This window comes from Rhagoletis zephyria, unplaced genomic scaffold (assembly GCF_001687245.7).
Source record: "Rhagoletis zephyria isolate East Lansing unplaced genomic scaffold, Rhagoletis_zephyria_1.1 Rzeph_scaffold_00577, whole genome shotgun sequence".
NCBI classification, from domain to species: Eukaryota; Metazoa; Arthropoda; class Insecta; order Diptera; family Tephritidae; genus Rhagoletis; species Rhagoletis zephyria.
In genome coordinates, this window is record NW_016157661.1 from 7,485 (window position 1) to 21,588 (window position 14,104).

Sequence of the window (14,104 nt, forward strand, 5' to 3'; positions counted from 1 at the left end):
AACATATTTATTCACCAGCTCCATCCATTTAGCTCACTCATTTACTCAGTTGCTTGCACGCATTTGTTCCTTTGTTTTTTTCCTTATTTATACAATTTTATAGCGGAGCCTGCTTCACACTCTTCACTCTCTGGATTTTCGTTGCTCATTTCGCTCTTTAATTTGCTAGACGTGTTCTCCCTTCGTTTCAGTTACATTTCCCTTTCGCCATACCATAGATACGTTCTGTGTTGTTTTGTGCGTGGAGTGTGAATTGGTAGTGCGGAATATGCGGCTTGTACGGATGGCAAAGGCATTGTTTTCTAGCAAAAAAATGTTTCTGCAGTTTAGAGGAATAGTAACAAATTGACGCTGCGTGGTTAAGTGTGTTGTTTGGCTCGTTCGTATATATGCTCGCGTCATATTGCGCTGTCGTGCGAATATTCACGCGTTCGGTGTGCGCTCGCATAGAATTTGCAATTTTGGGAGAAAATGCCGCATGCTTTTTGCGCCTAATAAATATTTTTTTTTACAAAATCAGGCGCATTATTTTACCTATAACATAACAAAGTATGTGCCGAAGTATAACCCATAGCAATATCTATAATAAATTAACCAAAAAAAACACAAAAGAGTGCGTAAACAGTTCTTTTATACATATGCAAATATGTATGTACATAAAAGAAAAAACATTATAAACATATCTGTAGGTAGTAAAACAATTACATTGCGGCCTAAGCGCACGGCAAAGTCGACTGAAAGTTTCCTTGCAATACATTTAAGGAGTGCGGCGGAAATGTAAATAAAATAACTTGCGCATAACTTATACCAATTTGAATTACTTTTATTTTCTAAATACGTACATAAATGTTAAAGTAAAAAAGTGGGCTTAGAGCTCGATTTAATTGTTGATTAAAACGTCATTAGATCACAATAACAACAAACTGATAGTAAATACAAACCAACGATCAGTAGAAAGAGTACCTATCTCGAGTGTCGTGCCTTGAAAGTCTTTCGCCAATTAGAAAACTAATAGGTCACCGAATGTTCACGCACGCCGGCAATGTACCTACTGTCAAAAATTGCTCATCCACATACAACTTCTATGGGACCAACCTTGACAATTACATATGTACATGTGTATGTATGTATGTATACTTAACTAATATGTAAATAGTAATAATTTGGCGGGATTCTGCAACTAATCAAAAAAATATACATATATATATGTTTCTGAAAATGGATTTAGTTTACATAGGTAGGTGGGATTCTGCAACTAATCAAAAAAAAATTATTTTGAAAATGGGTTCAGTTTACTTTGGTCAGGTTTAATTTAAACTGAAAGTGCTAAATAAAATATCGACGTCTCCGCGTTTTGCCGTACAGTTACTGTAAAACTCGACCAAACAGTTTTAGTTTATTTTGAAGGTTTTGCGGGAAATTACAGCTTCTGTGCTTTTTAGTGCAGTTCTTAGCCCAAAAACACATCTGCAACAATCAGCGGTTAAGGGGGGCGCGTTTTTTTAATTATGACAGTAGCAAATGTGCATATATCTACAAATGCATAAGTAGTTGAAAAATAAAGGACATTAGTTTTAATTGTATTTTTTTGTCTCACAAAAAGCAAAACTCAATTAGAATAATGTAACAAAAAAACTGTCGCAATCAATTCCCATACGCATGCAAAATACAAAACGCCAACTGATATTTTTTGACCTGTGTAAAGTGCTGATTTTGCACCCCATATGCCGTCAAATGAACTACATATGCATGTTATGTACATACATACATACAAATTTAATACCGAAATACATTGTGGATACATAACTCGCGCGTGTGGGTTTGTGTGTACGCCCGCGCGCTTGTGTGTTCGTCGTTACACTTCCATGCAAATTCTACTTTCCAACCCTTCATTGAGTGCAAATGTAAAATTCCCAGGCCAAAATGTTTGCACAGCGAATATTATCCGTTGAAACAAAAAAAAAAACGATGCGAAACGAAAAAATCAGCTACAAATAAAAGTCGTTAGTTATAATCGCGCACTTCAGCTTTCAACCCTTAATAATATACGCGGTCTAAAGGAATATATCTATGTATGTATGCACATATGCAAACACATGTCTGCAAGAACACACACACTCTAAATTCGTACACAATGCATCCATCCATCCTCATATTTACAAAACGCCGTGAAATTGAATAAACTCTGGAGCGAACCAAAAACTCGGATATGGTGATTTAGCAGTGTTTAAATAAAAAGTTGCAGTTTTCTCCAATGAACAACACGCACTCCCTAATCGTTTTAAACTTTTCTGCCAAAATCTAAACAACATAGGTATTGTTTTCAAACGGGAACGCACACTATCATATTTCATAAGTAACGGTAAATGCATATGTGCGTATAAGTAAAGTTTTCGCAGTGTGCTGTCCATGAAGTGTTTAAATAATAATTAAACTTAGAGTGGCCAATCAAAGCCAAGAATATGAAAAACCACGCATGATTTATTAATGAAATTACAAAAATTAATAAAAAGTGAAGTAAAATGTAATGGTTTCAAAAGGCATTCAAATTGAAAAGAAATCTTAAAAGCAGAAAAATTTTACACAATTTAGAGTTTTTTGGTAATTTGAAATGGTGTGCCAATTAATTAGATAACAACACATTTAATACATTTCGCTGAAGTGAGACGCAACTGCGAATTACGCGCGTTGAATACAATCAATTAATGGTGCGGCCTCAACACTGCTCAAACGAGAAAGTGCAAAACAGCCAAGCTTCAACTCCTTTCGAACTTTAGCGACGGAAATTACTTACTTACGTTGTACTCAAAAAATGGACATATGAATTCCGTGTGCGTCTACTTTGGGAAGATACATATGTACCACATACATACATATCTGCGGACATTTGAAAGACCATATTAAGAGTCAGTTTCTCAATGTCTTGTTAACACTAACTGCAGGTTAAACATCGTTACCGACGTTATCGACTCCCTGCTATATGTTATAGAGTCGATCGCTTTGATAACGATGTTTTAAAGCTTAAACAGACGGCAGCGTTGATCCGGACTAACTCGGACTCAATCCGGATCAACTGCAGTTAATTCCCGACTTGATCCGGATCAACGCTGCCGTCTGTTTACGCTTTATCCTGTAGTGCGTGCTAACCAGGCATTGAGAAACTGGTCCTAAGGGCCGGTTGTTCAATGTCTGATTAGCACGCACGGAGGTAGAAGCGCCGGTTAATATTTCTTTTAAATTACAACAGTTTCCCTTTGACGGTAAAATATGTTTTGTCGACAAATGTAGATAGACTTATGTTGTTCTTTCAAATATGCATACATAAGTACAAAGGATGTGCACAAATTAAGAAAAAAAAAATACAAATCATGTACAACGTACACACATATGTATGTATAAAGAAAATGAAGAAAATAATAAAACTCCACCAAATTAACTTAACCGAAATAAAAAAATGCCTCTAAATGCGTGTTAAAACTAATGAAAAAACCAGTGCAACAGATTTGACACCGCTATTAGCCGTAGAAAGTGTATCCAATGTGTTACTTGCACCTATACACCTGTACTGAATTCAATTAGCCAGTGCCAAGTGTTCACAACCAATTAGAACCTCATAACAACTCACACATGGTTCGGAATTAATTGGAAACGGAAAATTATGTTCAAAATATTTAGCCGTGTGCTTTCAATAATTAATTGGTTATCAAACGAGGACAAAATACGTTAGAAAAAATTTTTAAACTGGCCAGAGTTATCGTGTCTTTGTTTACTTATCAGATCTTTTGAATAATTTTCGAAAATATACAAGTGTTTACAGCACATTAAAAAATTTACGAAGTATAAATAATTAATACAAGCATACATATGTTGACTTAGTTTGTCGCACCCTATGGATAATTGTGCAGTAAAGAAGAATATTAGTTTAGAAATTACCTCTTGGTAAACATATTCACAGAGAAAGAAGAAACGACAAGATATGCACTTGCTGAAAAAATGTTAAATCTAGCTACTTGCCACGATATTGAGCCAGAGCTCCCTGCTTTGACTATTTGGATTATGCTCTTGTGGCTTGGGGTATATCCAGAAAATTCGCCTTGCTTGTATGGTGTTATCCAAAAATGGTTGGTCCATTCTAATACCGCTGTCGACCGCTGTGGCTGAGTGGTTAGAGGTGCGTACTACTACTCCGCAAGACTTTGGTTCGATCCCTGATCCGAGCAACATCTAAATTAGAAATAGTTTTCTTTTTTTAACAGTGGTCGCCACTGGCAGGCAATGGCACACCTCCGAGTGTCTTTCTGCCATGAAAAAGGTTCTCTTAAAATCCAGTTGTCATTAGGAGGAGACGTTAAACTGTAGGCCTCTCTATTTGTGGTATAATATCAAGACGCACCACACAAACTGGAGGAGAAGGTCGGCCAAACACTTAGCAAAAGTGTAAGCGCCAAAATAGTATATCTAAGTATATATAAAAAGGCAAGCATGAACCAATTGGGAACAATTTTCTCCTATGTTTCCTAACCGATTCTAATGGTTGTTGTTTTGTTATAAAGTTGTTTGGTAGGAGGAGTGCACAGAGTTTCAACTTTTCCGATAGGTGGCGCAGGGGTCGGTCTATGCTTAAAAATCGCATTTATGGTCTGATTTTCTTCAAACATATATATATTTGGTACATAAGGAGAAATAAACGTGCCAAAAATGGACCCGATAGGTGCCTCCAAAGTCGAGTTATGGCAAATTCAGTTCCATGCAATATTTTCTCATATATCTAACACATTAATACGCAAACATGATTTTGTGGTACACGTTTGAGGTACATACTTAATCCCAATTGATTTAAAAGAAACTCATATCAAATGAAATATGAGGCCTTAAATTACTTTTTAACCCTCTAAGGGCTACTTTGACCGAAATATTAAAAAAAAAACTATTTAAAGTCGTTGATTGGTACAAGTTCAACCCGAATATCAGTTAGCGAAACAACTTGATTTTTGTGGTACACTTTTGATTCCGAATGTAGTCCTCTAAGAGCCAATTTAACCGAAATATTAAAAAAAAAACTATTTAAAGTCCTGATTGGTACAAGTTCAACCCGAATATCAGTTAGAGAAGCAACTTGCCATCTTTATATATGATTACGCAATCGAATTCCCATACAAATCTAATTCTCCCTTCTGTTCCTATGAATTATGAAATTATTTAACCGAAGGTATATAACCCCACCTAACAATATTAGTGACCACTGGGCGATACTAGTAATTATTATTATTCTAATACCGCTCGGAAAGACCAGCGTTTGATTCCTGGTTCGATCTACATATATCCAAATAAGAGAAACATTTTTTTTTAATGGCGATCTGCGTGCAGTTCTTAGTCTTTATGAGTTTGGTTTCTATCTTCTTAGGCGATAACGAACTAGTCGGAAATATAAGGATAACAGCAATATTTTTTGCTTGAATATACCGTTACTCCGCCCCCTCGTGCCTCAAATTTAGAATGAGGCTTTGTAATAACAAAAATGCTTGTAAATGGAAGACATTTGACATTGGTTATCCATGGTCGTGGCCATTTATAAAAACTCTTCTTCATTGCGCTATAATCGCCGAAGCCATTTTGGTCGAGTGAAAAATAGCACGCCAGTCGTTTCTTCAAACTAACTGGCGCCAATAAGAAACACCAGGTGAAGCCGAGTTTCTCTCGACCTGGGCTTTCCAAAGCAGAGGTGGCCTTCCTTTTCCACCAGCGGGTACCGCGACGAATACTTTTCTAGCCGCCGACTTCAAGGCTAATCCCGCGGTAGTTGACGCGTATGGCAGGGCCGTGCTTCTTGTGGACTATCCAGAGGACACTTAAATTCCAATCCGCAGTTGGCACATGAACCTCACCAGCTCCTCGCAGCTATATTTAAATAGCTATTCGAGTTTCGTTACAATCGGGTAATGAAAGATCGACTTCGCGTTATCATCATCTGGTTGCTGAAGTAGGCCAAAAATCATATATGTAATACTCCTATATTGGCAGTAAGAGCTAGTACCGTCCGAAAACACTACAGTACAGATATATCAATAAACACGTCCGAAAGAAAAGGAACACATACGTTTATAAATAAACATGTACACGACACATTTACAAAAACGGAACTCAAGTACACAATACATTGACAAAAACCGTATTAGACTGTCTCGCTTTGATTTCGGAATGCTTACACATTGAGATGTTAGCTTACTACCAATATAGAAGTATTACATATATGCCAAAAATAAAAAATTTGATTAAAAAAATTTACACCAAAAATAGCACTATTATTTCATTAAAAATAAGCTTTCCAACGAAATATTTCTTTAGGTTTGATTCCGGCCTAACTATTTAAAACTAGCTTCAAACTACTTAACTTTTAAAAAATATAAACTGTGGGAAACAAACAGAAACTATTCAGAACTAATTACACTGGTTTACAGCAAAAATGTTCTATGAATGCCACTATCCAATTCCTATGTAGAATTCCTCGGTGATTCCCAAATTCGAGTTAATTTTTTTTAACTTTAACAATGCATCAAAATTGAAGTCGGAAAATGAAAAATGAAAGAACAACTTAATATTTTTTCTTTCTTTAATATTTAATTTTATAATAATATTTCTTTTAATATCTACTTTATAATAATAATAAAAAAATATTTTTTACTATTCTAATATTTAATACTACTACTTTTTCGCAAAATAGCGTATTTCCACCCTGAAAAATTGGCGTGCTGGCTGTTCGGTTCACCCAGCAAATCGTGCTGGCTGTTCGATTTCGAAAATTCTCTCACTCCGTGCTGTGCACAACAACAATTGCACGGTGATTGTCAATCGAAATTGGTGGCGTTACCACGGCCTTATACGGCTTTGCCACGGCACCCCCATTAGTAGTTCGCTCTCTCAGAGCCATACCTAAATAAGCGCGTCAAGCGTTAAGCCTGTCGGCCTCTCTTCTTCTAGCGTATATAAATTTAATGCGCCAGAGAGAGATAAAGATACAAGCGAAACGCTCAACGCGCTAATTTAGGTACGGCTGTCATTCGTAATTCGTACTCCAATTACCCTTCGAATTACGTAATTCACCATACAAATTTTGAGAGCGATTTACCTCATTTGTTGGTAATTCAGATCCAATTATCATGCGAATTACGAGCATGTAGTCGGTGCCGACTCTAATTTTTATCGGAAATTTATCGAAACTAGCTCACAAATCAAAACTTGCATTTTTTCTGAGTACAAAAAGTAAAGTTTATCAATGTGTATATCCCTAATTTAATACGGAGACTCATAAATTTTTAGGAAGAACCTACATTTCGCGTAAATTTTGCAGCGAAGAAAAACATATACAAAACACAGAGACAGAGAACTGTCAAACCGAATTAAGAATGTGTCGTGGGAATGGGGTAATTCGGAGCGAACAAGTTATTACGCTGCAAGACGCATTGCAATGATTTGTGTGAGGTATAAGTGCTTGCATCAAAAGTAACGAGTAAAGCAACGATACGAAAGATACGGGTGTTGGATTGGATTAGTAACGAATACATATGGATATCCAAATTTTTGTTACTTTTACAGCTCTGCTAATGAAGGAAATCGAGGGATAAATAAAGAAGTAATGAGTAATAAAATGAAAATGTGCAAAGATTTTTTGTTTGAAAAATGAGCAGAAAGCTACTAATACGCCACGTACACCCGAGTAACACGCTTTTCTGCTCATATTTCGCACAAAAAATCTTTGCGCATTTTCATTTGACTACTGATCACTTCTTTATTTATCCCTACCTTTTCTTCATTAGTAACTTGATTTTTTTTGCAACAGAACAGGTTTTAGCACAAATGCAAAAATTTAGCACAGAACCTGTTATTTTATAAATTTTTCTTCTGTTAAAGTTTGGTTTTTTTTTTAATTTTTTAATATTCAACAAATTTTATTGAGCTTGAGGCCGTTTTTAAAGAAAAACTATCGTGGAAAAGCAACAACTTAAAAAAACTGTAGAAGTGATAGCTATTTCGGAAATCACCACATTTCCTCATCAGACTTCTTCACCGGGATTCGAACCGACGACCCCAGTTGACTCAGCCAGTTGCCTACGCACTGTGCTAAGTTCGCCTTATAAACTGTTGTTACTTTTTTCACTTTTTTCATGTGAGCCAACTACAACCAAGCGAAGCTATTCCAATGCTATTTAAACTTGATCGTGTGGTTGTTGGTTTTTGTTAATAATTCTATTTTTAGAACGTTTAACTTTTAGGTGTGCTCGTTATTTGTTTTTGTTATTTATGGCCTTATAAAAATTATATTCAACAATTTTTATTGAGCATGATGCCGTTTTTATTGAAAAACTATTGTGGAAAAGCAACAACTTAAAAAAACTGTAGAAGTGATAGCTATTTCGGAAATCACCACATTTCCTCATCAGACTTCTTCAGCGGGATTCGAATCGACGACCCCAGCTGACTCATCCAGTTGCCTACGCACTGTGCTAAGTTCGCCTTTTTCATTAAAAAATAAAAAAAAACTGGGATGATTAATTAATTTGTCAGAAACTGTCAGTCCTATCGGAAAGTGGTGTATAAATGTTTTTTGGAGAATTTTATTAGTTTTGATTTGACGTATCTCATTTTAAGATTGTTAAATTGGTTCTTAAGATATACGTGAATAAGCTGAATTTTTTTTTGTTTTAAGGTGAATAACGGCAAATTGCAAATATCTCGAAAACGTATCCATTGAAAAAAAACTAACTCACCGAGCAATTCTACATAGAAATTAGATAGTGGCGTCTGGAGAACAAAAACCTGACTAAAATTTGTGATCCAGTGTTATTACACTTGACATGCTGATCAAAACTTAACCTTTGGGAGATGTTCGTACTAAGTTTAAGCGAAATCGGTTACTCAGATACATATATTTGATCGTAATAGGGCTTGGCCACGCTCATTTTCCAAAATTTATAAAAAACAATTTTTTTTTTTTATATATTTATTGAGCTTTGTACCACGATTGTTTAGTAGGAAAAATTGAAAAAGCAACAAAGTCTAAGCGGTAGAAGTTATAGCACTATTTCGGAGAACGCCACATCTCCTCATCAGAGTTCTTTTTTTCTAGACTTCAGCAGGGAAAGAAAAGAAGTCTGATGAGGAGATGTGGTGATCTCCGAAATAGTGCTATAACTTCTACCGCTTAGACTTTGTTGCTTTTTCAATTTTTCCTACTAAACAATCGTGGTACAAAGCTCAATAAATATATAAAAAAAAAAATTTAAAAAAGCCACAATAACATTGACAAATTTTTTTTTGTTGCTCAAATTCACTCTGCATATCAATATTTAGCAATTTGACTCCAGTAGTTACTTAACCCTGAAAGTTAATCTTTGTAAAATTGATACTTGCGTTTTTGGCCTATTTTTCGTTCTTTCCACGCAGAGCTATTTTGTCCTTGCTTTTTCCCTTAATAGATAATTATAAACATATCTTAAAGTCTGGTATTGTTTCATATTTGTATGCAAAAATATAATCCTTATTAGTTTACTCGAAATTAGTCAATAAAATAGGACAATATGGTTGGTTAAAACTCATGCGTAAATTTTACGCATGGTAATCTTTTACGTATGCTAGAATATGATTATATTTTTAGGATTAAATATAGCGATTTTTACATTTTCGAAAAAAAACCTTTATATGAAAGCCAAGCGCAGATTTGATCCTACATTACCCATTTTCATTACCAGCCTAACCTGGACAAAGTATACCAAGTTTCTCATTTAGTTTCAGAGAAAACGATTTTTATTCATTGCGCCACACAGGTGCAACCAATGTGCGTTGATACAGTTCAACAGGTAGAAGACGTGCTCCCTTTTGAGCGAGTTTTGTACGCCTGTCACAAGTTATCCTTCTCAATATTCCAGGAATTGGGCCGGGTTGTAAATGCGCGGGAAGATTCCTTTGCATCCGGTCCAAGCAGCTCACGACTTCCGGTCTTTACACCAAATATCCCCTGGGTAGCAACCGAACAAACTTTAAAAGTATTTAATTGACTAGGTAATCGTTTCAAAAGTTCTTCGATTAGGTTGATTAACAATTTTTGACAGTCTCTTAATATGCTTGTTAAGTCAAGTTTATCACGCAATTCGTTAGCCTCTGTAAAATTATCGTGGAAAACTAAGTTTTGTATATTTTTATATTTGCAAAAAATTTATTTGAAGGGAAGAAATCGCCAAAAATCGCCAATGGAGATTTCCTAAATTTTTACGCGCAAATATCCAAAAATATCGCCAAATTGGCGCTAAATCGCCAAATCTGACACTCTGCTCGACTCCCAGACCTGCTCTTAGAGAACACTCTTCAACAAACCCACTTATGCGAGCAGTAGAACCATATTTCACGCTTATTACATACCGTCACCGAGGATGTTCAAGGGACTCAAGGAATATTTCAAGACCGCGGTAAATTTTTTTAGGAACAACCATGGCGACCTAGTTAGCAAAAATCTGCTTCTTATTTAGCGCTGTAACCGCCTAAGCGATTTGGGCCGAGTTCAAGATATGACGCCAATTGGAAACACCAACTGAAACCAAGTCCTTTTCCACTTGGTCCTTCCAAGGCAGTAGGAGCCCCCCTCTTGCTCCGCTGTAACCAGCGGGTTCCAAGTTGAATACTTCCAGAGCAGGAACTTCGGTGTCCATACGAACGGCATGGTCAAGCCAGCGGAGCCGTTGTGTTTTAATTCGCCGCACTATCTTCATGTCGTTGTAAAGCTCACACAGCTCATCGTTCCGTCATCTGCGGTACTCGCCGTAGCCAATGCGTAAAGGCCCGTAAATCTTCCTCAAAATCTTCTTCTCGGATACTCCAAGAGCCGTCTTATCGGATGTGCTCATTACCCATGCTTTTGCGCCATATACCAGCACGGGCTTGAAGTGACTTCGTACGTCGAGAGAGGATTTACTACTTTGTTGGCAAGAGTGATGATTCTGCGTTGGATTTCGATGACATTATTATCGCTGGTAATGCTGGTGCAAAAAAAAGCAAATTATAACTTCATCTTGTCCTCGTTGATCACCAGACCCAATCGCTTTGCTTCCTTATTCAACTTTGAAAAGGCAGTGCAGACTTCGCGGTTCTTATTACCGATAATGTCGATGTCATAGCCGTACGCCAGCAATTGCACGCTCTTGTAAAAAATTGTTTCTGAGCGGCTCAGTTCTGCAGCACTTATTATCTTCTCCATCATCAGATTAAAGAATTCGTATGAAAGGGAGTCGCCCTGTCTGACACCCCGTTTGGTAGCAAACGGCTCGGAGAGGTCTTTCCCAATTCTGACGGAGCTGGTGTTATTGCTCAACGTCATTTTACACAGCCGTATCACTTTCGCGTGGATGTCACATTCAGACATCGTGGCGTATAGGAAACTCCTTTTAGTGCTGTCGAAAGCGGCTTTGAAGTCGACAAATATGTGGTGAGTGTCGATCCTTTTCTCGCGGGTCTTTTCCAAGATTTGGCGTATTGTGAATACCTGGTCTATGGTGGATTTACCAGGCCTAAAAAAACACTGAAAAGGTCCAGTCAATTCGCTGACGGTGGGTTTCGGTCATTTCTGTTGAGAATCACTCAGAAGAACTTCAACAAAAACTTTCCCATCAAAAACCACAAATTTTCTGATATACGTCGAAAACGACGGTAGACAACGTAACTTTTTAAGTTATATCGATAAAATCTATATTTATTTGACCAAATTTAGTTGGATTAAAGCGCATAAACCATTTGAATAAAGTCAAGAAATTGCAATAGTTTCGTATAGTCGGTTCTCATTTCGTATTTTTACTTGTTACTTCAGTACTTTTAACACTACACCCCACTGCGGCTATACCCCATCTCCTCCCTTATTTGCAAATGTATCTTGTAAGCTCTTTGTGTTCCTCTCAACGGCGGGTCAGTCTGCTAGCCACTTACATACAACTATACAACCGGCAGCTGCGGCTAGCTGGCCTTTCGAAAGATCAAAGGGATTAGATAATTATACAATAGTGACGAGTATTGTAATTTAAATTATTATGCAGGAGTATTTAGATCGCATTTGTGGTATTTTGCAAATTCGATAATTGAATAGATAAAAAGGAATATTTTCCCAAATTCTACAATATACCAAACGCCATGTATGTATGTTGGTGCTTGTCGCCTCTAACTTTGCCCGGAGTATTTATTGACAAAAAAGGATTTGCTTCTGGCAAATGTTAGTTCATTTACGGGTTGTCGTCTGCAAACTTTTTGACCTTTGGTAAAAGTGTGGTGGCGCAAACAATTTTGGTTGATTTCGTTCGTATTATTCTTTAGTTTGTAGTGTTAATTGATCCAAGTTTATTTGACATTCTTATCATATTTGCAGCTTGTCTCGGCTCCGGAAAGTAGGTAGTTTTTATAAAGAAATTCATTTGTACGATTCAAATTGAACAATGTACATTTTTAGTAGCTACATATGCTCATAAGTAAATACTTACTAACAGCGGGTTTCGCGAAACTTTTGAATTAAGCATTTTATTTTATTTTTGGTGTTTTCACTTATATTTTCCCTGTTTCACCAATATTTGGATTTAGTATTTAGTAAAAGACTTAAAAAATATTTTATCAGAATCATCTGTAGATCGAAATAAATAAATATGTAAATACCACTAAATGTCGAAATATGAAAGCAAAGTTTAAACTGAGCATCCTTAATTCATTTAAGTTAAATGAATATATAAAATCCAAGTCGATAAAAAATAAATTTTGGTTGGTTGAAAATACTCGGACAAGAAGGAAATATAATTTTCAGCTTTATATGTAGGTTTTTATTTTTAAAAAATGTTATACTCCCTTGTTCATTAAAAAAATTAAGCTAAAAAGATAAAAACATGGTATATTGGTTTAAGAACTTTTGATAGAACATTTTCCTTTGCTCTCAGGCGGTATCGTATGTGGATTTAAAACAACGCGTAAACAACTTTCTTTTGAATTCCTGAGAGAAAGAGTAGTTACCTATCTATGCCCAAAACTATATATGACTAGCCAGAGTTTTCAGCTTTGTGTAAGATTTTGTTAGACCTGAGTATGAGTATCACTTCACATGCTTATGTACACGATCACCCTAATTTTAGGTTAGGTCATGGCGTTTTCGTTTCTATAAAAAATGTAGCCTTCTCATTGCCCTATTCTTAGTATTTGTGCGTAGAGGGCAAAGAGAAGGTAACCTTTTTTGGTAGAAACGAAAAAGCCATAAGTTAACATGCTGTCTGTGCCCATTTATTCACAACTGTATCCTTCAACGCAGACAACACAGATACAATACAAATACTATCAAATGTCATCCACTGCAGTGCACAATATTTTTACCTTTGCATTCATTCAAATTAGTATTTGTAAGTACATATCGCGTACATATGTAATACATCAGCCACTAGGCAAATTTCTTAGGTACTGCGAATGTTATTCATGCCAGGATATATGGTATTTTTAGTTTGCTATACGACAGTCATGAATACATGAATTTGACGGCTATGAAATGAGAGGCACTACTTCTTTCTACAATGAAGCAGGATAAACTAAGCTGGTGCATAACTTTTAACTACCTAACGTTTCTATCAAAACGATAAGAAGAAAAAAGCATGTGCACCTATTAATTAGCATGGACGCACGATCGATTATGAACGAGTTCACTTTATTGTTTTTTTTAGTACGCAAAGTCATTCATGCAAAGGCGACCATCGCCTGGAATAGTCATAGAGGTAGTTATGCTCATCAGATGGAAAGTATTAATAATTGGGACTACCTAGCGGCCTACTGGGTTATACATCTACGAACGCATAAATACATACATATGCATGTATGTAAGCATGCATATTTGTTACTTTGTGCGTTGCTGGGTCTAGTTACCTGCAATGCTTTACACGTAAAGGTAATTACTGATGATTACCACGGTGACTGGTTGTTTATGGCAACCTGTTTTCCATGCGAAACTTCCACTGCAGTAACCACTATTCGGCTAGAAAATTTCGATTTTCCATTATTTTGTGCATTTTTTTTTTCAATTCAGTCATGTTTCATTCTCGTTGTT

General features: G+C 36.2%; 1 long non-coding RNA gene across 1 annotated transcript in view; it reads left to right on the plus strand.

Annotated features, from left to right (window-relative positions):
* The first annotated feature begins 219 nt into the window (after positions 1–219).
* The window catches only part of LOC108360467 (uncharacterized), a 177,160-nt gene continuing 163,275 nt past the window's right edge, over positions 220–14,104 (plus strand). The window contains exon 1 of the long non-coding RNA XR_001847111.1: positions 220–549. This is a non-coding gene — a long non-coding RNA (uncharacterized LOC108360467). The remainder of the gene's footprint in view (positions 550–14,104) is intronic.